Raw genomic sequence first — 24,771 nt, forward strand, 5'->3', positions numbered from 1 at the left:
AGAGGAGACACGATCCACTTCACCTCCAGCAGAGGGGCTCTGGAGTAACTAGCTGGCTTGGTGCTGTGGGCTTATAGTAGCATAAGCTGCAGCAGCTGTGTCAGGGTAGGGATGGACACCAGGGCATCCACAGCCGATGGCATGACAGAGCCAGAAGAACCTGAGTCTTTCTCTCACCCTCCTGTTTATCCCACCTGGCAGCAAAGCTCTGCTTTAGCAATGTGGAATGGCCTGAACCAGGCTGTGTTTGTGCTTTGTAACACTACAGAGGTGACAGCAAGGTAAGCTGTTCTGTGAGCCAATGTATCTTGGTCCTTAATGGCCTTAAGTCATAGCATGGAAAGGCAAAGTGAATCCAGATGCTGTCCCCAGTTAGTTCTTGGTCACTCTTCTGGAGACGCACCTCAAAGCCCTTGTTTTACTGAGTACTGAGCTGTTAATTTGTGTCTTTCCTATGTATCTCAGTGTGCTGGTTTGGGCTGGGATAGAGCTAATTTTCTCTGTAGTACTTGGTGTGGGGTTTTGTTTGGGATTTGTGCTGGAAGCAGTGTTGGTAACACAGGGATGTTTTAGTTACTGCTGAGCAGCGCTTACACAGAGCCAAGGCCTTTTCTGCCTCTCACCCACCCCACCAGTGAGCAGGCTCAGGGTGCACAAGGAGCTGGGGGGGACCACAGCTGGGACAGCTGATCCCAACTGATCCAAGGGGTATTCCAGACCATACAGCATCATGATCAGCACATAGAGCTGGGGAAGAAGAAGGAAGAGGGAGGACATTGGTAGTGATGGTGTTTGTCTTCCCAAGTCACCATTACTTGTGATGGAGCCCTGCTGTCCTGGGGATGAGTGAACACCTGCCTGCCCATGGAAGTGGTGAATGAATTCCTTGCTTTGCTTTGCTTTGCTGGTGTGTGCAGCTTTTGCTTTACCTGCTAAACTGTCTTGATCTCAGCTCATGTCCATCTGTAATCAAATATAGCCTCTAAATATTAGGACATACCAGATGCATGTAAGCAATTAGAGCTGAATATGTATTTATTCATATTGACTTTCATTGTCTGATGCTGTAAGATTTACTTGCTTTGGGTGTTTCAGTTTTATTTTGTTTTCCTGGCAACTTGAATCAAATAGCTCTTGGGTAGAAACAAGAATGCAGTTAAACATGCAAAGAAACTTAGTTGAATGAAATAATATTAAGTGTTTGATACATAAGCAAAAGCCAGGCTTATCAGAGCATGTCTTACACTCAGTGCTGGTTCATCAAGTAAAGGAAATGTTACCTGAGGCTAGCAGAATGAGCTGTTTTATTGTCTCCATGTTCTTCTGATTTTATAACCAGCAGCTCTCGGCCTCGTCTTTCATCTTATTTATTAGAAATAAATGCCCTGTTTTTCCAGCTCCAGATTCACTTGTTCATTCAAAGCTAAACCAGCAAAGTAAGAAGTTCTGTCTGCTGCAAGCTCCTTGTACTTCAGCAAGCTCTGGTACTAGAGGCTTATCAGATTCCCCTTTATGTTTTCCTCCTTGAGGCAGGATTCTTAAAGGCTGGCTTTATAAAGGCAGAAATCAGATATATCCAGTAAAGGTTAACCATTCACAGTGCATTGTATGTAATGGCCTTGGAATGGGAACCAGGGAAATTCCTGTCGACTTTCTGTGGTGCATTAAGTGTTCTTGAAAACTTTGTCTTTGGTCTTCCTGAGAGCTCCCCCTCTTGCTTACAGCATCTTAATGACTTTTCAAAGGGTGAATTACAGTTCTTTAGGAAAGTAAATCTGAGGAGCCGGGTGGAAAAAGAACAGGTCTAAAATTGAGACCTGTGCACCTGGGAAACAGACACCCCCCCCCTTGTATTTAGCATGCACTACACACCTCACTGGATTTACTGAATTAGCACTGAAACACAGGAGGAACACGCCATTTCCCAAAGCAGATAAAACCAGGAAGTCTTTAAATGATTTCTGGGATATTAAATACATAGAGACTAAGCCACGTTGCAGCAGCCTAATTATTTTACAATACTGTGAGTAAATCAGTGGGCATGCACTTAATTTTTAACAGTAGGGAGCCTCTATTACTTCTGCTGTGTGGGGCTCTCATTTGCAGTTACTGAGCTCTTACTACAGGCAATAATTCTGTATGAAATGGGCAGCATTTCAGCAGGTGTTTGGTGCTACAGATCGTGACAGAAAACAAGCCAAGAGCAGAACATGTGGCTCATCCTTCCCCACTGTTGGCATAGAAGTGGCATTGCAAGGATCTCCACAATGAAAAGCAGACACAGCAGCCTGCCCGCTAAAGAAGAGGACGGGTTATTTTTGAGTGGTCTTTTGAGGACTTTTGGGGTCTATACTGGGGCATGTGAGCTGTTGCCATCCAAAACCAATGCAGCACCTGTGGCAAATGATGGCTTTTCATACAGCATTTGTTACCTTGGCTCTTACCTGCTGACTGCTGGGCTTGAGCAGTGCTGGGAATGGGGGATCCTGCTACAGCTAAGAGCTGGTGGCCAGGGAAAATTGCCTATAGTTGCTAAGAAGACTATATAGGGGAAGAAGATTCCTCTTCCTTTGTGTTCTCCATGGGGCTTATTTGGAGCTGGCCATGGTAGACTTTAAATTGTGACTGACTCCATGTAACATTTGGTATTGCCAGGGGTATTTGTGTATTTTCAAGCACTAATAGTATTTTCCAGGCTGAACATTGGTGTAGCATTTGCTCCCAACTTGCTTCTAGGTCCTTGTCTGGCTTCCTCATGAAAATGACCCAAATTCTGAGCTGGAAATTCCCAAGAGCAAGGATTTCTGTCTGTGCTTTCTCTTCATGATCACTTTCTTCTGCATGAGCTCCTCAAGGACTCCTACCACTGTAAATCAGCAGAACTGCACCCCTGTCACCCTGTGCTTTGAAGAGGCAAGTCCTCCAGGTACTGAAGCACTAATAGGTACTTCCAGCAGCATCCTTAAGAGATGCACTTCAGGGTTCTCTTGAGCATTGCTTGGGGGCAGCTGGTGATTCAAACTCCTCTGTAAAGCTTTTCACACTCCCATCTCAGGATTATCAAGGTCCAGGTTTCTCTGATGAATGCTACGTGTGACAGAGGGGAGAAGCACTTGCTGCAGAAGGTGATAGTCATGTTTGCTTGCTTATTGTCATCACAGCAGGCAGAAAAACATCCTAGCAAATGGCCTTTTGTTCTTAGTGGTCAGAAATGTTTGAGCTTTCCAGAATTTCCCCTTTGTAGAACTGAATCTGTGCAGCCTGCAACCCCAACAAGAGACTTTCTGTACAGGCAAGCCAGGGCACTGCAACAGGCTGCTCAAGGAAGCTGTAGCTGCCCCATCCCTGACAGTGTGCAAGGCCAGGTTGAACAGGGCTTGGAGCACCCTGCCCTAGTGGAATGTCCCTGCCCATGGCAGGGGGCTGGAACTGGATGAGCTTTGCAGTCCTTTCCAACCCAAACCATTCTATAATTCTATATATTGACCCTGCCTTGGTTCCCCAATGTTGACTGGAAGAGGAAATGTGTCAGTTTTCTGGCACTGCTAATACATCCTAGCACAGAGTTTACAAGTGATGCAGCAGCACTGTGCTTGGGCAGCATGGGCTAGACAAAAATGTAATTCAGAGATAAATGTTATCATTCCAAGTAATTCTTTAAAGGCAGCAGGTATTAGCTGGGATTATCCAAAGGTGTAACTGCCATCATCCCCCCGCTTTGCTAGGTACTGATATCAGAGCTAGCAAAGCTTCAGCCATCGCCATCTCTTTGGGTCTGTGGTACACTGGAGACATCCTGCCCTAGAGATGCTCCTTTGGAAATGTGCCTGTCCTGTTGCTCCCATCTGCCTGGCACCCCAGGTTGCCACATACCTGTTCTCAGCAGGGCTGAATCCCTTGTGATAAGCCACATCGTGCATCACCTCTCCAGCAGTGGTACCCTTATAAGAAGGGGATCACTCGTTGCCATGACAATGAGCCTGTTGGGATGAACATTTCCTTTTGCGAACAGCAATTCAAAGCTTAAAGCAATGCTGCTGCCTCCCAATGCTGATTAGTGCCACGTGCAAACAGAGCTGGGCAAAGCCTCTGGAAAATAAAGGGAAAAGGGGAGGGAAAAGTCATCTGGAGCTGTGGTCCCTTCCCCACCTGGGCTTTGAGCAGTGGGGAAGAGCAATTGCTTTCTGCCTCTTTGTTCCTGACTCCAGCACAAATCAAATCAAAGCTCCCTTCCCCCAGCAAAGCTCGTGCTAAGCTGGAGCACCCAGGGCAAAACCGGATTAGAAACAAAAATCATCCTTGTGGCAGCAGATGAAGAGGGTATAAATCGGAGAGATGGAGGGCGCTGTGCCCCAGGGCTGTGCTCGCGCTGCTAAGCAGGGACCCAAATCACTATGAGCAGGGGGACCCGGGGTACCCACTGAGCCCTCCCCTGCCCGCTGCACCTGAAACACCATCGGGTTGAGAAGGGCAGTGGCCAGACCTGCTGCGGGTGTGAGTCCAGGAGAGCTGGTTGAGCTGGAGCTGCCTCTTGCCACGCTGGAGGGAGCTCCTGAGACAGCAAAAGTGCTGTGTCGTGTCCAGCCTGCACGAGTCTGACCCAAAATGATGAAATCGGGTTATATTTCAGAATGCTTTTAAAGCTGATGTTGGAACAAAGGTTGTTTCTCTTGAGGTTTTGGATCTATGAAGTGTTAGGGTTTTTCCCCTGCATACATAAGTCTTTGTTAGGTTGTAAACAGTCTTGAACTTTATTTGTTAACTTCTTACGTACAGAATATGACTTTCTCAGAGCCAAGTGGCCCTGGGAGCTGGGGGGTGGGAGAATTCCCAGCTTAAGGATGATGAACTCTTGATTATCCTTTCCTCCATCAGCTGTCCCAACAAACCAAAAATGGAGTGAAAAGTTGGGATGAATGAGGAAGGGCCTGTGGATGAGCCAAGGTGGGGACTGGGGACCACAATGTGTTGCTCATGTGGATGATGCTCAAAGTGTGGCTAGTGTCAGAGCACACAGGTCACCCAGAAAAGGATCCACAGTAAGAAGGAGGTTCTTGCAAGCAGGCATGGAAAAGCAGCGGGGCACTGGATGACTGGTAGGGAAGGTTACAAATACAGAAACAAACACCCTTGTTTGGGGCAGGGTTTGGCAACCATTGAGATATGGATTAATGTGGTGAAAACTTCTGAGAGGTGGATGGGGAATAAGGACAAGTAAGACCATATCTTTCATGTGCTGGTTATGGATTAACTGTGTTTTGGCACTTTTCCTTCATTCTTCTCTATTTGCTTCAACCACTGAGTGCTGGGTGATGATGATTAGCCAAAAGGCTTCATCCTTTGTGGAGGGGATGTCCCCAGAGCACCCTGACAGTGAGGCTAAGAAGGTCTATAGTGCTTATACCTTGGGTGGAGACCAAAAATAACCCTGTGACAGCACTGAGTGAAGGATGAAAGGGGTGTGTAACCAAAGTCTGATGTGGTGCTGAAAGGCTCTCAAGCTGTGAACAGCTGGATGTGGTGTTTGCAAAAGGCCTTGAAACACAAAGAGCCAGGACCATGCTCCCATGAAAACGCTGGGTTTTCCGTGGTGGTGATGTGCCAGCAGGAGCGGATTAAGGAAGGATTCCCTCGTTTGGGAAGGGGGGACTCCTTAATCCCCAAAGGCTGGATTTAAAGATCCTGGAGAGAGTAATCACAGCCAAATGGATTAGCATCAGCTGGGGAGCCAGAGCTTGGTCCTCACCCTTGTTTGCAGCTCCTTTTCTCTTGCAGGCCTGTGTCTTACATGTACTCAGGCACTTGAAAACACAAAATCCACACAAAGAACAGCGTTAAAAAGAGCATTTCCACACTGGAGTCACGGGTGGTTCCCAGTGAGGAATGTGTCAAACATGGCTGGGGCAGATGACAGATAGTGGGAGAGGGTTGTTTGGTTTTTAAAGTGCCTTTAATATTACTCCTGCCATAACAAACTGAGCCATCCTTTAGCTTGAAGTAGGAGATGCTCATCAGTTGACAGGAGCCAGTTGGTATAGCACCATGCCTGTGCTGCCCAGAAGGCACTGTGTTCAGCCTTGTGAGGAAACCCATGGATACTGCCTTGGTTGTGTGGGAAGCCTTGTATCCTGGTTTGGGCTGGGATAGAGTTGATTTTCTTCCGAGTGGCTGGTACAGTGCTGTGTTTTGTATTTAATATGAGAATGATGTTGATGACAACTTTGGTTTAGTTGTTGCTCAGTGGTGTTTATACTAAATCAAGGACTTTGCAGCTTCTCACACCCCACTGTGTGCAGTTTGGGATTGCAAAAGGAGTTGGGAGGGGACACAGCTGGGACATCTGACTCCAACTGACCCAAGGGATATTCCAGACCATAGGATGTCATGCTCAGTATATAAACTGGGGCCAAGGGGCTCCTTGGGAACTGGCTGAGTGTCAGTTGGTGAGTGGTGAGCAATTGCATTGTGCATCACTTGGTTTGGATATTCTGTTGTCGTTGTCATCTTCTTCCTTTTGTGTCCCATTAAATTGTCTTTATCTCAACCCATGAATTGAGATTCTCACTTTTCTGATTCTCTCCCCCATCTTGCAGCATGAGTGTCTGGGTGGTGCTTAGTTGGCAGATGGCTGGTCTCTTCTCCCAATTAACAAGTGATAGCACAAGAGGTAACAGCCTCAAGCTGCACCATGGGAGGTTTAGATGGAGGTGAGGAGCAATTCCTTCCCCAAAGGGTGCTCAAGCATTGGAACAGGCTGCCCAGGGCAGTGCTGGAGTCACCATCCCTGCAAGTGTTCACACACTGTAGACGAGGCCCTCAGTGCCATGGGTTAGTGGTGGCTGTGGCAGTGCTGGGGAACGGTTGGACTGGATGAGCTTAAAGCTCTTTTCCACCCAAGTTGACTCTTATTCTACAACACCTTGAAATCGGAGGCTTTGGCAGTGTGACCCTCACTTTTACTTACTGTGATGCGTGCTGTTAAGGAGCAGGACCATGCTCTGCATCTCCCTGACTATGCCAAACATAGCCTGTTCAGCAAGGTGTGACTTCCTTCTTGTTTGTTTATTTGAAACCCAGTCCCTAAACCAGGGGGATTTGCACAGATTTAGTACAAGTGAAGCGTTTATCCCAGCTCAGGCATATTTTACCTGGGAGATCCTGGAGGAGAAGTAGACCGTAACAGGGCTCAGGTATTGCTGCAGCAGCACATGAACTTGGTGGTGTGTGTGCATTTATCTGGGAGGTGGTAGTTGCCTCAAACCCAGTGAGGATCAGCTCCCCACCATTTCAAATTTAAAGCTGCATTGTTTATTCAGGCAGGATTTTATGGCAGCAAACTCTGCATCCTTTTTTGTATCCTCCATAGGCAAGAGGAAGGACAGTGCCATGCTCGGTGCTCCCCAGAGCAGCGAGGGTGGGTGCTGAGCTCAGCAGAGATGGGCAAGCACTAGCCAACCCACCTTGGACTTGGGAACTGGAGCTTTGAACCCTGCTGCACATTGCCTTCTTGGCTGCATTCTTTATAAGTTCCCTTTGGCCAGTATTGAACCACCTCTCTGCATGCTGCCCTGTGACAGGGCTGGCACTGCTCTACTCCAGCCTTGCAAGTGTGGCTAAGCAGTCACCTTGGCTTTCAAGTCCTGTGTGATCATCTCCTGCGGTCAAATCTGACCTCTTTCAGCCTTTGCTTTCAGTTTTCAGAGCCCCTGCATCCTCCTCTTGCAGGTCTTTGCCCTCCCCGTGATGCTGTCTCCTGACTGGGGATGGTTCAGTTTGAAGCCCTCTCCTGCTTCTGTATGAATCCATACTCTGAGAGTGAGTTCACTGATGAAGTACATATAAGCAGCACAGTGGAAAGGAAAGCTGTGGAATATCAGCACTGCCAAGAGCATGATGCCCTTTTGCTTATGCCACCAAAAGAGCCTGCAGGAGGTAGGGAGTTATCCTGATTTTTCTAGTAATTTCCAGTGTGACTTTGCACTGGGCAGTGTTTCATCCCGAATCCTTAAAGGCATTCACTGCCTGATTCCAAAGGGAGTTACATACATTTCTGTCAAGATCTGATCCTTGAATTCTCCCTTTGCCATTCCATGCTGAGCTGAGGGGTGATGTTTTCTCATCTCCCTCCATTGCACCTGCTCAGCCACCCTGATGCAGAGGGTGATTTCTGTTAGTGTGCCATCAATGCCCAGTCTCAGGGGACTCCTAAACAGTGTGGATACATCTACCCCTGGAGCACTGCCAAGGAACATCCCAGGCACCCTCTGGCAGAAGATGCCCCATCAGCAGGACACACACTCCCATGCTTGGATGCTGGACCAAGGTGCCCCATGCTCAAAGTGGACAGACCTGGAGGGCTGAGGGAAATGTTGGCCTGTTTCGCCTCCCTCCTGGTCCATGTTGATTGAATGGGATTTGGATAGTGGCTGGGCTGCCTGCTCCTACAATTTATCCTTCCATTTTAAATGCTGCCAAGGAGCCATATTAACCTAAGCCTCTTGAAGGGTGAAAATCCTTTCTGTTGTTAAAAACTGACTGTATGGAAGACTCTAAGGATGAGCACTGGTTTGTGCCACATACCAGATAGGAGCAGTGGTCTCAGACTGATTTCTAAATCAGGTCGGCTGACGTTAGCAAGTCAAGAACAGCCCACATCCTGGTGCTGTGCTCCATCTGTGCTCAGAGGAGACCCAGGATGGTACCAGCAGAAGGGCTGCAGGGAGAGTACAAGGTGTCTTGGCAAACCTGTGCCTATGTAGGAAATAGCCAAGAGAAAGCCCTGTTTGCAGCAGGTTGTTTTCTGTCTCTTGCATGTGGTCATTGTAGCATGGGGTGTCCAGAAGAGATAATCCCCGAGAATAACAGCTAATGGGGAAGAGTGGTAGAGGAGATGAACAACTTTTAATGCTGTCATGTGCTTTAAATCCCTTCATCTCTCCTGCTATAGTCGTAGTGAGGAATTTTTTTACATGGGGAATTTTAGTGCTGCTTTAGAAGAGCCAGATTAGCATTGCCAAGGAAGTAACTGCCTGCCTGTCTCTGGGATGTGTTCCTGCACTCCTGATCTCACCAGTGCACCGCGCCGACTGCAGGCACCTCTCTGCCTTTTCCATCTTGATCAAATCAGTGCTCTTCCCAGAGAGTGGACAATCCTTTGTTTAGAAAACAGACCACCAAGACAAACCTAAGAGTTGTTCTTCACGTCCCAGTGGGTGCCTGGCCTACTGGAGAGCATCCCACTTAAGGGGAGGAGATGGATCACAGCCCGCATGGAGGGTCTGTTTGAACCTGCCATACTGGTTTGAGCATCCTGCAGTCCCCCTGCCCCACTCAGCATAGGCTGAAGCTGAGTTTTAGCTATGGGGGAAGGAGGGAAGGGCAGTGCTGGCAAAGCTGCCATGCTGTTTGCTCTGATCGCTAAAGGTCACCAGGTGGCTCTGTCTGACAGGAGGGAGATGAGCGCTGGTGTCTTCAGCAAAGTCAGAGGCTTGTACCAATTCCCCTTTTGTTTAATTTAATCACCTTCTGTGTCTGATTCTACAAACACAGCTTTGTTCTGCTAAACCTCTGCTGCATATTAGCAGAGAGGCAGCTGGAATTTGAATTTGATTTTTTACTATCGTGAGGAACCTTATATTTAGCACTTGGCAAATCTCTGGAATGCAGGAGCACATCAGTATATAAATGCAGGTTGCTTTGATCAGTGTAATTTTGGAAGCTTAAGTATATGAGAGAGAGAATATAGGCCAGGTACTAATACTTGTAAAGGAGCTATAGAAAAAATACTCTAGTAGGTGATTGCATTACATTCCAATATCAGCCTACCTAGAATCTGATGCAAAGAATTGTTCGTAGTTGACAAATGCTTTGGGTTACAAAGTACTTATAATGCAATCTCTGGTAGCCTGCAGTATAATGGTCAGATACAGAAATGTTCTCTCGGATAAAGGGACTGGTGAGAGCAAAGAATGGCAAGAGGTGGACTAATCCAGGGGCACGATGGTGGCCAGGAAAGGCAGACAAGCCAAAAGGCAGTGGGGAGAACAGCCTGCTTTCACCCCTCTTCATTGGGCAGAACTCCTGCTGGCTGCTTTGCTGCGTAGGATGCCAAACTAATAGTCACTCTTGGCATTAAAACACGTGTAGGACTCAGGATTTGGCCATATGCTCTAACAAAAGCAAGTCCTTTAGTTTGCAGTTTGGGGCTGGAGCTGGAGGCGTTCCCGGTGATGGCCTTTTCTGACAGCTCATGTCCCTTTGTAATGCCCAGTGTCTGACCCTGACGACTTTGCAGCAGCTCCCGCAGATGTATGAGCCCGACTGTGCTGCTGTATGTTCTGGGTCACTCTCTGGACACCCCTTGAGCCCGACTGTGCTGCTGTATGTTCTGGGTCACTCTCTGGACATCCCTGGGGATTTTTTGGAGCTGCTGTTAGAGAGAGGAGTACTTGGTACCTGCTGGGTGGGGAGCAGGGGCTTATGGCAGCTGGGAGGCTCACCGTGGCTATGTAAAGGAATACTGTTCAGCCTGGAGAAGAGACCTCAGAGCAGCCTCCAGTGTCTGAAGGGGGCTACCAAGGATGCTGGGGAGAGACTCTTCATCAGGGACTGTAGTGACAGGACAAGGGGTGCTGGGTTCAAACTGAAACAGGGGAAGTTTAGATTGGATATAAGGAAGAAGTTCTTTACTGTGAGGGTGGTGAGGCACAGGTTGCCCAAAGAAGTGATAAATGCTCCGTTCCTGGCAGTGTCCAAGGCCAGGTTGGACAGAGCTTTGGGTAACATGGTTTAGTGTGAGGTGTCCCTGGCCATGGCAGGGGTTTTGGAATTGGATGATCTTAAGGTCCTTTCCAATTCAAATCATTCTCCGATTCTGTGATACTGAGAGAGAAGGTTCCCTTTACATAGCAAAAGCAGTCAGTGCCAGAACTTAGGAGTTACGTATATGGTTTTGAGCAGCTCAGGTTCTGCTTTCAGCAGAAAGAGATAAAACCAAGGCCATAACAGTGACTTTGCTCTTCAAATATGCAGGGGCAGAACAGAAAATGGAGCTTGGATGGGAATGTTATCATCAGCATTGTGGGCATGATAACTGAGTGTTCACTACCTCTGGAAAAGCAGTAAGATAAAGAGGCGACTCTTCCTTCCCATCACCTCGGTTGGCTTCTGGCTTCCAAGAAATACCTCCAGCACTTTGATTTATTGGCATGCTGGGAAAAGGCAGTGAAGTTTTACGGTCAAACAACCCTGATCTTCTGAAACAGAAATGAAAATGGAGCCTCCTCATCTCATGTGTGTGGGGAAGGACCAGTATTTTCAAAGCTCTGTTGCATGATGGTGCTCTGGGACTTGGGATCTGACAGTTGCTTATTCTCTGCTTTGGGGTTGTGGCTGCCTCTACCCAAAGGGCTGGAGCAGTTGTAACTCCTCAGGGGGCTTCACCTGGAGATCTCCACAATCACAGGGTTCAGTCCCTGTTAGTCCCCAAACCCACCATCCTCAGGCCTAGCCCAGAGGACCCTGCTTGGAAGGCTTGAGCCCTCATCTGCAGCCATTGTGTGGAGGCAATTGCATGCTACCAGGGGCTGCAGCACCACCACCAGTGAGTGACCAAACAAGCGTCACTGACACTTGTTTGAGGAGGCCACGAGGATGATCAGGGGACTGGAGCACCTCCTGCATGAAGACAGGCTGAGGAAGTTGGGGCTGTTCAGCCTGGAGAAGAGAAGGCTGCGTGGAGACCTCATAGCAGCCTTCCAGTATCTGAAGGGGGCCTGAGGGACTGTTAATTAGGGACTGTAGTGATAGGACAAGGGGTGATGGATTCACACCTAAACAGGGGAAGTTTAGATTGGATATAAGGAGGAAGTTCTTTACTGTAAGGGTGGTGAGGCACTGGAATGGGTTGCCCAGGGAGGTTGTGAATGCTCCATCCCTGGTGGTGTTCAAGGCCAGGTTGGACAGAGCCTTGGGTGACATGGTTTAGTGTGAGGTGTCCCTGCCCATGGCAGGGGGGTTGGAACTGGATGATCTTAAGGTCCTTTCCAACCCTAACTATTCTATGATTCTATGCTTCAGCAGTTGTTTTTGCACCATGGCTACAGAGTGAGAGCACATGGGCTTTGGTGCCTTGCAGGTTTTTGCTCTCTGGGCCCATAGATCAGCAGGAGATGATTTGTCTCATGGTGAGGAGCTGAGTGCAGGCCAGTTGGCAGCCCCTGCGCTGGGAGGCCTGTGCTAATAGCAGAGTTGGGGTTGATGCACGGCATCGCTGAAGCGGATTGACAGATCTGCAGAGAGCAACTTTCATGCATCCCATATGTTGCTTGGCTTCCTCTGGCTGACTTAAAAGGAGGCAAAAGAATCTTCTGCTGGAGTACACTATTTGTATAGTTGGCTGTTTTCAAGCATCTCTTTTTTTGTTCCCCCTCAAGCTTAACCTGATGTAGTCAAAAAAGAGAAAGGGTCTCGATGAATCATTTTAGAAGTGTGCGCAGTGTAAAGTAAGTAGTTTCCTGCAGCCCTAATAGCAGGAACAGCAAAGTTCCTGTAAGAATTGAGAAGTTCTGCTCTCTAAGATCTAAGCCCTGACTTATATTGTCAAAGGGATAAAACTGCGAAACAGCATGGAAACTGCTGGGGCACTCTGACTGACTCCTGACCAGTTTGGCTTCTTATCTATAGCAGAACTTCCCAGCAAATATGAAATTTCACCTTGAGGTCAAACAAGAACTTTTCAGATCAATGCTCTTTCTGCTTCTCTCTGTTTCATTTAAGCAAACACGTGCAGTACAGACCATCCTGATGAAGTGCCATGGTTTAATACTGAAAAAATGCACATTTCATCTCGTTTGTATTTCCTAAACTCTGTGTTATTGATTTGACAATATATTTTTCCTCACAAAAAGGAATATCTGCAGTTATTTATTCATTCTTGCCCCTTGGAGAGCTCGCTACCATCTGTTTTTCTTGGCTTTGTATCACCTTCTTTTATTTTTTCACTTGTTCTTCTCCCACTGTGCCCCACTGAAGGACTACACTATACATTATCTCATAGCCAAATTATGCAGGGTATTGTAAACATGTTGTAAACTTTGCCAGCTGCAAAGTCAAGGGCTATGGGAGATCCTGCTAAGCACTGGAAATGCTCTTTGAAGATAGAAGGCAGTCTTTTGGAAGCAGATTTGCAGGGCAGCGTGACACAAAGGTGTGATACTGCTCTTGCAAATTGTTGGGGGAAGAAAAGGGGCAAAGAAAACTATTCTTGGGACTTCAGATCTGATGATCTGTAGTTTATTATCGGGGCCAAGAAGTTCCTGAAAGTCTCTGCTCAGCACCCACTGACAAGACACAGTAGGGCTTCTGTTTGCAGATGCTGAGACCTGAGGGCTCTGTGCCCCAGTGGGTGGTAACAGGGATTGGAGCCTGATATAGCCCCAGAATCATCATCATTTTGGTCAGGACAGGACCATGCTCAGGACATGTTGCAGTACTGAAGCCCCTGAACATTCCAGGGCTTGTCCAGTGATACCCTGCAACCAGCATCCTGGGAGGATGCGACCACGGAGCATCTCATGCTCTGCATTGCAGGGTGAGGGCCCACTGCTGTCCTCGAAGGGAAGCAGTTATGGGTATGTGAGGATAAGTGTGTGTAAATCTACAAGAAATGTCACTAGTTATAGATCTGTAAGATTATAGATCTATAGATTCACCTTTTGATCATTGAACAATAAGGATATTGGCAGAAACAATACCAGGCATAACAGAAATCATGCCTCAAAAGCATACAGTAACTTTAAAACTGCCTTTATATGGTTTAGTACCTGTTCCCTCTGTCTGTTTTTGAGGGATTGATCTTAGTGCAGTGAAGGTCAGCCTTCAGGTTTTCATCCCACGTTACGCTTCCAGAAAGGGCAGAAATCTATCTGGGAGACACACAACTTGAGCCCAGGAGCTGGGACTGCAGCAGGAGCACCAGGCAGCATGGAAATAGAGGTTAGTGCCACATTTGCAAACAGAGAGGCCATGAGGTTGTACTGATGCACTCTGCCAGGAGCAATCCCAAATTCCCTGAAGTCAAGAGGAGTGATAAGCCAAGTGGATTATGTGACCACATACATTGCTTATGTGTTTGTATTTATCAACCTTCACTTTCTGGCCTGTAGAACTTGTTTCAGTGGATGCTGGCCATTTAAATACCTGAATACATGTACAACTCTCAGTGAAATGCAGTTTTCTACATTTGTTATAAATTCATTAAGAGTGCTTTTGTGCTTGGATTTTGACTGATAGGGAAGACAAAGACATCTTCCGTTTAGAGATCTGAGGTGCAATTATGAGAATAACTGCTCTGGTACCAGAGATGTTGCCCTTAAACAGCATTCTGGAAAGAATCCAGAGTCTGTACAGGAGCACCATGGTGCTTGGGGTAGCATGCAGCATCCTTCAGCCATCCTGGACCTCCAACAGCTCGCAGCCCTCAAAAGGGAGATGCACAGCAGGACAAGACATTCATCTGCAATATTTAGGGAATTCAAGCCCATCTTTTAAATTATTCCAGCAATACTTCATCTTCCTCTCCAACAGTGAGCAAAAAGAATCACAAGTTCAGTTGTATGCTCATAATGCAGCTGTGAATATTCTATGACTTACTGCCCTATTCCTGATAGTTCTACAGGGTTAAGAGCTTAGAGGAGGAAAATTGCTTAGTTTGGCAAGATGTATTCCTTTTTTCCAAAGCAAGGATGATGTTCTTCCAGCCCTGGAAGTATTCTTGTGAAAGCTATTCATTCTGTGAAGTCTTATTGTTTTTATAGGCTTATGTTCATAGGCTTGCACTCGCATTAAGGGGCACTGATTCAAATGGGTGGCTTTAATAAACAACTCTCATCATGATTTAAATCAGCTAGCAAGAAACACAAAACTGATTATTGAAATTAACCTTGTTCTTCATTTGTAGTTTTGAATTATTTTCCTTAGGAACAGCTGATGCTTCCTTGCTGGAGCCTACTGCTCTTTTTTCACTTGTGAGCAGGATATGCCATTACCATATCTGTGTAAGAATTTGCATGCCAAGATGAAAGTTACTTAACGTTTTTCATTTCATGTGCCAAGCTGATGACTGGCACCTCTGCTACATGACTAATTTTAAGGTTAATTTGTGTCAAGGTGCACTGCAGAGCGGAGTAAGAAATACACATTCATTACTGTGCTCTAATTTAAATCACATGGTAATCTTAAACCTGATGGACAGGTGGGGCAAAGGGAAGAATACAGTTGTCAAAACTCAGTCTGCATTTGAAAAGGACATTTTGAGCATGGGAAATATCTCTTGACAGAAGGCTGGACTGTTCGTAATCATAGAATCACAGAATGGTCTGGATTGGAAGGGACCTTAAAGCTCATCCAGTTCCAGCCTCCTGCAGTGGGCAGGGACACCTTCCACTAGAGCAGGTTGCTCCAAGCCCCTGTGTCCAACCTGGCTGTGAACGCTGCCAGGGGTGGGGCAGCCACAGCTTCTCCAGGCACCCTGTGCCAGTGCCTTAGCACCCTCACAGGGAAGGGCTTCTGCCTAAGAGCTCATCTCAGTCTCCCCTCTGGCAGGTTAAAGCCATTCCCTGTTCTCCTATCTCTAAATGCCCCTGTAAAAAGACCCTCTCCAGGTGTCTTGTAGTCTCCTTTCACCAAATCCTCATAAAGACCCAGATGGTGGAAAGGCAATTGCCTGTTCTCTCTTTGTTTTCAGTCCCTGATGTGTTTCTCAGATTTGAGTGAACTGAAAGGAAGAACATCTTCATGTGCATCCCAATGAGAGATAGGTCTGTATGTAATGGACTCAGTGTCTCAAGAACCTCCTTACCCAGCTGGTTCAGCAAATACTTCAGTCACTGCCATGGCCTGACTTCACCTAAAATTGATAGGGTTTTATTTTCTATTTCTTAAAATATTACAGCCACCATGTTCAGTGCCACCAATTCAGTTTTATTAAAAATCATCGCATTTTAAGCAATTAATATAGATAAAAAATAATAATTCAATGCTCTGCTTTTTCTGGGAAAAGGACATTTTGCATTTCTACCCTCCTTTCATTTGCATCAACGCTAGCTCAGTACAGCTGCAGTGAGCTGAGGGACTGAGTTTCTGATTCATCCTGTTGTGTGCAAGAATAAGGCAAAGTCAAAATGAACCTTTTTTTGTAAAGCTTTGGGGTATATGTATGGATGCACACATCCATTTTTCACATTGAAGGGATTACACAACCAAGTTCATGCTTCAGGTAGTTCAGTTGATTTAACTGGAGAAGCTCCTATCCGAGTTACAGATCTGATTTCTTGTTGGCTTCAGTGTCATGGCAGAGTGCAGAGCTCCCTGGGAATGCACAGGATGGGATTTTCCAGTGCTGATGGATGCGTCCACGTGCGTTCAGTGTGAGTCTCGGCAAGGTCACATTACTGAGCTGCTCTGCCACCTCCTTTCATATTATCTGAGGGGGAGAAGCTGTAGATCATAGCTGCCTCCCTCCCTCGACACTCTCCATGGTACAGTGCCTCTTGTCTCTCCTCAGCCCATTTTGACAATTCATTGGGACAGCTCCCTCCAAATCACACCTGAGACTAAGGACAGAACAGCAAAGGCTTGATTTCTTTTTTTAACCCTGCCAGAAGCCATATGTGCCATGCCAAGATGTGATGTGCAACACCTCATGTTACAGACACATGTCATTTATTCATGCTGACTCAGAGCAGGGAAACCTGCACCACCTCGTCCCACGTTATTTCTCATTTGAGGCACCAGGGAAAAGCTTCAGCTCTGTGGTGAGATCTTTTTGCTCAGGTTAAAGTTTTAGCCTGGACTGGGGGTTTGGGGAGCTGGTTTGCTTGTTTGTTTCCAGAAGCGTGAACATCTTTCAGTGGCCACAGACCTCAAATACTGCTTCTGGCCACAAATCCTACTGCAAACCAATAACAACAGAGCGACTTCAGCCCTGGGACCACTTTGGGAGACCCTATCAGTCTGCATCTGAATTCCACATTGAGGGGTTGGAATTATGGTCCAGAGGTTCTGAACAGCTTTATGCTGTATTCTTGACTGTGTCTGTCCCTGCTCAGCCCCCTTCCTGCAAGGAGAGTGCTCAGCTTCTCATACTGGTGCTGCCCACCACCACCACGTCTGGGTTTGGAGACTGAAGCAGGCACTTTGCTGTCCCAGCCAACACTAAACACTGGGTGCTGTCTGACCAAAGGGAGGTGATCTCATCTCCCAGCGTTAGGTAGAGCAAGGATTAAGGGGAAAATGAAGAAGGTATAAGCAAACATTATGAGTAATGGGAAAGTACATTTCATAGAATCACAGAATGGTTTGGGTTGGAAGGAGCCTTAAAGCTCATCCAGTTCCAACCCCCTGCCATGGGCAGGGACACCTTCCACTAGAGCAGGTTGCTCCAAGCCCCATCCAACCTGGCCGTGAACACTTCCAGGGATGGGGCAGTCACAGCTTCTCTGGGCACCCTGTGCCAGCACCTCAGCATCCTCATAGTGAACAATTTCTTCCTTGTATCTAACCTGAGTCTATCCTCTTTCAGCTTAAAGCCATTCCCTCTTGTTCTATCTCTAAATACCCTCTCCAGATTTCCTGTAGTCTCCTTTCACCAAATCCTCATAAAGACCCATTCGGGGGAAAAGCAATTGCCTGTTCTCTCTTTGTTTTCAGTCCCTGATGGCTTTCTCAGATTTGAGTGAACTGAAGGGAAGAACATCTTCATGTGCATCCCAAGGAGAAATGGGACTGTATGTAATGGACTTAGACCTGTATCAACCCATCCAGCTTCAAGTTTTTTCTTCCTGGGGATCTTCACCTGCAGGTGCCCCCGAACAGCTCTTTGCTGTCCATGCTCCATGTTTCCTGGTAGGGGTGATTCATGGTCATCCATCAGCACACACACTGCCACCTCCCTCCTGATTTCGCTGTGGAAGGGCCAATATGTACCTTTATCATATGTTTGTCTGTATAAAATACATATATAATGACTGTGGTCCAAGTGCAGAAGGAAGTGGGTGGATGGATGGGTGTATATATGGGTGAGTATATGGGGGGCTGGTTGCTGAGTTGGGATGTGGATAGGAGAGTGGATTGGTGCATGGGTGGGTGATGTGTTGGGAAATGGGTGCATAAATTGGGGTGCTTGTGGCTGGATATATGGGAGATGGGTTGGTGCAAGCATGGGTAGGCAATATGTGGCTGCAGGAGTGCAGGGTTGGTGCACAAGCTGGTGCATGCATTTGGGTTAGTACATGCATTTGTGGGTGGGTGGGTTGGTGCATGCATGGATAGATGGATTGGTGTGTGCATGGATGGGTAGGATTGGCACCTGCATAGGTGAGGGCACAAGCTGGAGTGTGTGTGCATTGGTTGTTGCATGAATGGATGGATGGATTGGTTTGTGCATGGGTGGATGGATTGATGCAAGCATGGGTGAGTGCACAAGTTGGCTCATTTGTGGGTGGCTGCATGGATGGATGGGTGGGTGCACACAGGGTTGGGTGTGTTGGTTGGTGCATGGTTGGGTGTGTTGGTTGATGCATGGATGGATGGATTGGCTGGTGCATGGATGGATGGGTGGGTTGGTGCACACAGGGTTGGATGTGTTGGCTGGTGCATGGATAGATGGATTGGCTGGTGCATGGATGGATGGATTGGCTAGTGCATGGATGGATGGATTGGCTGGTGCACGGATGGATGGATGGATTGGCTGGTGCACAGATGGATGGATGGATTGGCTGGTGCACGGATGGATGGATGGATTGGCTGGTGCACGGATCGATGGATGGATTGGCTGGTGCACGGATGGATGGATGGATTGGCTGGTGCATGGATGGATGGAATGGCTGGTGCATGGATAGATGGATTGGCTGGTGCATGGATGGATGGGTGGGTTGATGCACACAGGGTTGGATGTGTTGGCTGGTGCATGGATGGATGGATTGGCTGGTGCATGGATGGATGGATGGGTTGGTGCATGCAGGGTTGGGTGTGTTGGTTGGTGCATGGATGGATGGATTGGTTGGTGTATGGATGGATGGATTGGCTGGTGCACTAATGGATAGATGGGTTGATGTGCAAATGGATGGATGGATGGCTTGGTGCATGCAGGGTTGGGTGTGTTGGTTGGTGCATGGATGGCTGGATTGGCTGGTGCATGAATGGATGGATGGGTTGGTGCACACCGGGTTGGGTGTGTTGGCTGGGGCATGGATGGATGGATGGGTTGGTGCATCCAGGGTTGGGTGCGTTGGTTGGTGCATGGATGGATGGATTGGCTGGTGTATGGATGGATGGATGGGTTGGTGCACACCGGGTTGGGTGTGTTGGCTGGGGCATGGATGGCTGGATTGGCTGGTGTATGGATGGATGGATGGGTTGGTGCACACCGGGTTGGGTGTGTTGGCTGGGGCATGGATGGCTGGATTGGCTGGTGCATGGATGGATGGATGGGTTGGTGCACGCAGGGTTGGGTGTGTTGGTTGGTGCATGGATGGCTGGATTGGCTGGTGCATGGATGGATGGATGGGTTGGTGCATCCAGGGTTGGGTGCGTTGGTTGGTGCATGGATGGATGGATTGGCTAGTGCATGGATGGATGGATTGGCTAGTGCATGGATGGATGGATTGGCTAGTGCATGGATGGATGGATTGGCTGGTGTATGGATGGATGGATGGGTTGGTGCACACCGGGTTGGATGTGTTGGCTGGGGCATGGATGGATGGATGGATTGGTGTGTTGGTGGCCGCAGCGGTGTGTGTCTGTGTCACCGCTGCCCGGTCGTAGGGCCCCCCCCCCCAGATGTTAGGGCAGATGTTGGGGCGGGGGAGCTCGCGCCCCCGCAGCGCTCGCTCCGCGCGCGCAGGCACGCGCTGGGCGGGGCGCTGTTCCCGCGCAGGGGGCGGAGCCTCGCCCCGCCCCGGGCTCAGCGCGCGCTGGGGGCGGGCGACGGCGGCACCTGCGGGTCGGGACGGGCCGTGCCGCGCGGAGCCGAGCGGAGCCGAGCGGCGGCCGCGGCCCGGATGTAGCCGGCGCGGGAACATGGCGCTGGGGGCGGCGTGACGGCGGCGGCCGAGGTAGGGGCGGCGGGGCCGGGATCCGCGCAAGGGGGAGGCTCGACCTTGCGGGGCCGCGGTGCTGGCAGCCGGTGCTTGGAGACAAAGGCGCGTCCCGGGCATCCCCTCGCCCACCTGAGCGGGGCGGGCCGAGGCGCGGAGGGCTGGCGCCGGGCGAGCGGGGCTGCCCGAGGGTCGGCGGCGCTGGCTGCGCGTTGAGCACCTCGGCGGGGCTGTTGGCCGCAACAATGGCTTTTGTTGTAAGAGAGGCGTTTTGGTTTGTGCCCGTGTATTGCCTGAAGTTGCTCCCAACTTTCCGTGCATGCCGTGTGCCGCTGGGTCTCGCCCGAGCGCTCCACACGCACCCGTGTACCTCTGACCGCTGGTGGGTTTGCGTGTAGAGGGTTAGAAACGCCTGCGGTCGGCTCCGTTCGTGTGTCTCTGTGCGTTAAGCCTCAGAGCATCGTAGCTGGATAAACCGAGCTGCAGAGGAACTGCCGTGCTGGAATACCGCTCCAGCACCAGCCCAGGTCTGGGTATCGATCAGACCTAGAGGATTTCTTACAGCGCGCAGGCTGCCCGCCTCCCCCTTTGTTACACACCAGCCCTCTGTTAGCGTAAAGAAACAATAGGCATTTTTATTTCTTCCCCAATAGTCAGTGTCAGACCGAATGTGCTGTCATTGCCCTTAGGATACAATTCCCACCAACTCGAGAGGGGCCAGCAGCGAGACCACCCCGCTGGCAGCATTTCCCTTCATTGAAGGATTCGCTTTCTTACGCTGTAGCATCTGCAAAATGAAGGCAGAGAGTTGGTACCTGTGGTGGGATAGGGCTGTGTGGTCCTTGCTGCACACACAGCACTTAGGGAATCATCGCTCCGGATTTATTGCCCTTATTGCACCGGGAAACTTTAAATACCACTGCTGAGGACTGGAGTAGGAGCCACGCTCCTCTGCCCTGTGCTGAAGGTGTTGGTACAGTGCTGTGAGCATTGTACATCTCTTGTTGTGTGCAGAATGCATTGGAGCTCTGGTGAGCCACTCTGGATGTCTGCTGAGGGTGATGCTTCTGACACAGAGAGTGGGTTCAGTGTCACTTGTGGGGCTTCCTGGCTGTCTGCACCCCCATAGCCGGCTTGAGCAGAAGCTGTGGAAGCTTTTCTGTTTCCATTTGAGGTTCACAAAATGGCCCTTTGCATTTCTGCTTTCTTCCTGCTGAAGTGTTGCTGCACGGTGGTTACTGGCTCGTCGATTCCCCCTATGGTGAGCAGATGCTCGCCTGTTTGTAGGTGGGGATGGAGGGACCTGTGGGGCAGAGCACTGGTGTCAGAGGTGCTGCTGCTGCAGCAGCAGGTACAGCTTCGGGAGTTACTCACTGTGGTTTGCCTTACTGGCTGTGGGCTAGTCAGGGTTTTGTTTGTAGCTCCTCTCAGGTTGATGGAAGGTCTTTGTTCGGTGTGTGATTGTGGTTTTGTGCTGTGATTTGGGATGAACTGAGTGAAAACATGGCTTGAATCAAGGGAAAGACTTGCTTTCATGTTGAGCGTGCTGAAGCTGGACTTTCTGCTCCTTCAAATGTGTTCATAAATGGGTTTGATCCAGGTGAAACTGCTCCTTCAAGCAGAGATTAATTTCATCAGGAGGTGTTAGACCAGTCTGCCCTAGTCCTGCCTTCCCTTGGTGCAGAAGCTCCAAGTGCTGTTACTCACTTTTGCAGTCTTTCAACCTTATTCTATGGAAATGAGGGATTACCAGTGACTGTGTGTTGCTCAGCTGAGGCAGCTGTTCATCCTCTTAACAGAGGGGCTCAAAGTGGTCGTTTCTGCACAGAGATGTTGTGAAGAACCCCCCTTACAAGTCATCAGTGAATCCCCTTGGCAACACGCTCACAGAGCCAGACCCAGTAAATCCCATGGCTCATTCCATGCCCTTGTTACTTTGGCCACCCCTGTTTGCTTCTCAAGGGCTTTATTTTCCCTCTTCCCTGAACATCTTCATCAATCACAGATACTCACAGTAGGTGAATATCTGACTTTCAGTGAAGTCTGACCACCCCAATTGCTGATTCTAAAACAGAATTGCATAATGAGCAAGGTTCTTGGAAGGCGTTTTATTTCCCAACTGCTATTTGCCAAAGTAACAGTTATTTGGGCACCTAATTACTTGGAAAATTATAATTAAGAAATAAAATGACCCCAGATTTGCTGCTGAAATAAAGGGGGCAAACTGTTCTCTTTGACGTTAGTTGGGGCATGGAGTTTGGGTTTAAAACTGAGTTGAAGGAGACTCCAGCTCACGTGGCTGAAGCCCAGGAGGTGATGCTGGCACAGATCTGTCAGGGTGCTGCACTCCGTCGGGGAGGTATGGAAAACAAAAGAGGAACAGGAGCGGAAGAACGTCTGCATCTCTGCTCCTCCTGTCTGATCGCACTCGACACTTAAATCCAGTTATTGCTTTGAAGCTGCTCCAGTTAAGGATCTGAAGTGTTTGGCATCCTCTTGTTCCAATACATAAACTCGCTCCGGTTCTACCGGTTTGCTCTGCAGAAGCTACAAACAGAAGTGTACCGCATGGCACGCGTTGGAGCTGCTAACAGGTGTCTGTGGGTAAAGCAGCTGAGCTGTGCATCAAATATGCATAAAGCTCAAACAACAACCTCCTGGTAAAACACCTCCTCAGGATCCCTGCTCCTGGTGTCAGTGTCTGTGGCTCTTTGACACCACTGGAGTGGTGCTGGAGGTGTTTCTGGGGCTGTTTGCTTTGCTTTTTGCTGATCTCAGTGGAGTTGGTCTGTGGGGTCTGCTGTGGCGTTGGGCCAGGTTTCCCAAGGTGAAACCAAGTGAACCTTCTGTCATTGTGGGATGGGATGGGTGGTGACTGCAGATGGGTAAACCCAGAAACACCAAGATGGAAACTGCATGTGGTTTATCATGGAATCCCAGAATGGTTTGGGTTGGAAGGAGCCTTAAAGCTCATCCAATTCCAACCCCTTGCCACGGGCAGGGACACCTTCGCTAGAACACATTGCTCCAAGCCCCTGTGTCCAACCTGGCCTTGAACACTGCCAGGGATGGGGCAGCCGCAGCTTCTCTGGGCACCCTGTGCCAGTGCCTCAGCACCCTCACAATAAAGAACTTCTTCCTCATACCTAATCTCATGTCAGTTTAAAGCCCTTCCCCCTTGTCCTATTGCTGCAGGTCCTTTCATCCCTCACCCCTGGAGGACATACGCTTTTTACCATTTTCCAATTATACTCTTATGGTTTTCCATCAATTCTAATCTATTGAACATTTCCATACAATCTTGCTATTCTCAACTGCAGTTTGAAGTATGAAAGGTGTTTTTACACAACTGTCTGCTCGAAAGCCATGTCATGACCAACAGAGCCTCCGTCCAACCTTGCACCTTCTCCAGTGTCTGATACAGGTTTGTCTCTTCCTCAGTAGGAGCTTCGTAAGGTACCTGCCTTCTCTGTAAATACAAAGGTTGATATTTTGAGATGATTTCCTCCATTAAATCCAGCTTTGGTTAGCGTTGAGCTGCACCAGGGTGCTGCCTGATGCGCAACTGCGCTGGCTTCATTAGCAGGGGAAAAGAGCTGAAAACTGGAATGTCTCAAAAACACCAACGACAGTGCAAAAACCCCAGTTAGTTATGAGGCCATTTAACAGGCAACTCCCCGCCCCCCTGCAGAGCAAGTTTCAACGCTCTCTAATGATATTTAATATTCAGGTAACTCTAATTAAGCCTTTAATCCATCAGGCCACAGAGATTCACTGGAGATGTGCTGTTAGTGCTGGTGTGTCAGCTGCCTGTACCAAGCGCAGCAGTGCTCAGTGTTGTGCTTGGAGGGCTGGCCCCACAACCGACACAACAGAGTATTTTCTATCTAAATGAATGTTTAACTGCTTTTTCCTTTCTTTTCCTGGAGAGAAGCATCTCCAAGGGCAGGACTGCTGTTGGGGCTTCAGGGCTGAGACCTGCTGCAGAGTGTGGTTCTTGCGTGGTTCAGCCATGCCTGTTGAGAGCAGCCCCAGCACAGAAGTCAGTGTTGAGCCATGTCTTGTGCCTTAAAGGTTCAAGGAGTATCCCTTTCCAAGCAGTGCTTGTGAGGGCAGTGATGGGAGAGGCACGTGCTCCCATTGCATCCTGCAGAGCCAGCCATACCAAGTCTGCTGGTTTGCCTCTTTCCCAACTATTTTTTCCTTTTCCTGAGCCGTGTACAAGTGCTGCCACTTGTGAAAGGAGCATCTGGTGGATGTACAAAGGTTTCATTGCAGACAGAGCTTGGATGTCTTAAAATCAAGCCAGTGAAACAAAACTCTGTGAATCAAGTTGTTAACTTCTGCAGGCTGGGCTGTAGCTTCCTATTTCTGACCTTTCTAAGCAACGCTTTTATTAAAACATGAGCTGTATATACAAATTAATGTTTATGTCTTGCAGGCCACCTAACTTGTGGTCCTTGTGGGCTGTAAGGACATGTAGTGAGCCCTGTTTTCACCCTGCCATAAGGTGCACTCTGTGCATTACAATGTGCTGGTATTAGGATAGCCAAAGCATGGAGAAGAGTGGCGTGACTCACTCAGGGGCATGCAGTGATGGAGAGCACAAGTGAAACCGCAGCTCCCATCCTTTTCCTTGTGGGCTGTCCTGTCTTCGCTCTGTTGTGGCTCTGCT

General features: G+C 48.6%; 1 protein-coding gene across 5 annotated transcripts in view; it reads left to right on the forward strand.

Annotated features, from left to right (window-relative positions):
* Positions 1-24,771, forward strand: part of PAK5 (p21 (RAC1) activated kinase 5) — a 172,404-nt gene that overhangs the window by 63,009 nt on the left and 84,624 nt on the right. Inside the window, exon 1 of one of the 5 annotated variants that reach the window (XM_057423333.1) lies at positions 19,975-20,114. The exons of 2 other annotated variants lie outside the window; for them this stretch is intronic. The gene's annotated coding sequence lies outside the window, so the exon portion shown is untranslated. Of the gene's footprint in view, positions 1-19,974; positions 20,115-24,771 lie in introns of those variants that run through there. 2 more of the 5 variants (XM_057423329.1, XM_057423330.1) reach the window with 2 other exon arrangements.

The sequence above is a fragment of the Pezoporus wallicus genome, unplaced genomic scaffold (assembly GCF_028554395.1).
Source record: "Pezoporus wallicus isolate ANWC-B61680 ecotype Strahan unplaced genomic scaffold, APGP_CSIRO_Pwel_v1 contig_4191, whole genome shotgun sequence".
NCBI lineage: Eukaryota > Metazoa > Chordata > Aves > Psittaciformes > Psittacidae > Pezoporus > Pezoporus wallicus.